The 1375-nt window shown below is 43.5% G+C and overlaps 1 protein-coding gene across 1 annotated transcript in view; it reads left to right on the forward strand.

Annotated features, from left to right (window-relative positions):
* SS18L1 (SS18L1, nBAF chromatin remodeling complex subunit) overlaps positions 1-1375 on the forward strand; it is a 21358-nt gene that overhangs the window by 6322 nt on the left and 13661 nt on the right. The gene's annotated exons all lie outside the window — the stretch shown is intronic.

The following is a 1375-nucleotide window of genomic DNA, read 5'->3' on the forward strand; positions in this document are numbered from 1 at the left end:
AAACACTGAAGACAAATTTAACTGAAAGTGACTACAGGGACTTTTTTTTGTATTTTTCAGTTTGTTCACTTTGCGTATTTGATAACATTTGGTATCTTCACACTTCCCACTTCACAGTTGCATCTTTCTGGTGTTGTTCGTGTGCATCTTTTCCCAGTTTCCCAGTGATAGAGAAGAGAAATTCATTTTCTAAAAACAGGAAAATGTGACTGTAAAACCTCAGACGATGCTGAAATGACCCAGGAGCAGGTGCAAGCTAGGAAACTACTCCTTGCTTTTTTTTTTTTTTTAGCTGACTTGTGGGCAAGTTGGCAGTTTCCCTTTAAACCACTGCCTGAGACTGTTCCTTTGGATAGTTTTACAGCTTATAGTTCTGACCTTCATAAGTTTTTTTTTTTTTCTGGGCCTCCTGGTTGTAAGGTTCTTCGACTAACAAGGATTGCTGTGTTTTACTAAGAATTTCCATTTTCATTATTGTTTTTGATTTTCTTTCGCTACATTTTCTGTGTGAATTCAATGCTGATTGGAAGGGTCCCAGTTGGCAGCTTTGAAGCCTTCTGTTTAGCCACAGCACAGGGAACACTAAGGACTGTGGCAGTGCTCATCAAAGTGTGCCAGCCGTGACTAGATTTCAGGGGGTGAGAGGGTAGCTCCGTCTCCATCCCCGGTTTATCCTTAGGCTCTCTGCTGAGAATTCCAGCAGAGCAGCTGGTTAGTGCCAGTCAGTATTGTCCCAAGAAGACAACCCTAGTGCAAACTCAGCTAAGTTCCCAGCAAAACGAAGGTCTGATTATAACATACTTTTGCAAACTGAAACTAGCTAGCATGAATAACAGTAGCTACAGACAGTAGCTGTGTCTCATCCTATGACTACAGCTACATTCATTCTCCCTTCCTCCCCCCAACCTGCCTCTCACCTACTGACCACCTCAATTTACATTTTAACTGACTGGCTTTCTTGCATATGTACTGGCCTCTGGCTGCTTTACCACTCCACCCAGAAAGAGCACACAGCATCTGCAGCCTGACAGACCCTCAGTCTGACAAAGGGTGTTTGTGCCCGAAAGCTCGCTATGAAGAATTTTTCCAACTATTTGAGTTGGTCTAATAAAAGAGATTAGGTTTACCAAAGAACCTTGTCTGCCTGTGAGTAACAGTAGCACTGAAGGTGTGGTGGCACAGATATTAGCACAAGCCTTCCAGGGAGTCTGGGTATGTATTCTGCTTCCTATCATGTGCTCCAGCCCATGCTGAATCATCTTCACTGCTCCTGTTGTCTCTGCTTGCTAGATTCAGCTAGCACAGACATGCTGCAATCCTGCCCTTGCTTAACACACCAGACGACAAAGCTAACGTTTAACGATTTCTTTGCCTC

Source organism: Crocodylus porosus, unplaced genomic scaffold, assembly GCF_001723895.1.
Source record: "Crocodylus porosus isolate Cpor-Errol unplaced genomic scaffold, CroPor_comp1, whole genome shotgun sequence".
In the NCBI taxonomy this organism is placed as follows: Eukaryota; Metazoa; Chordata; order Crocodylia; family Crocodylidae; genus Crocodylus; species Crocodylus porosus.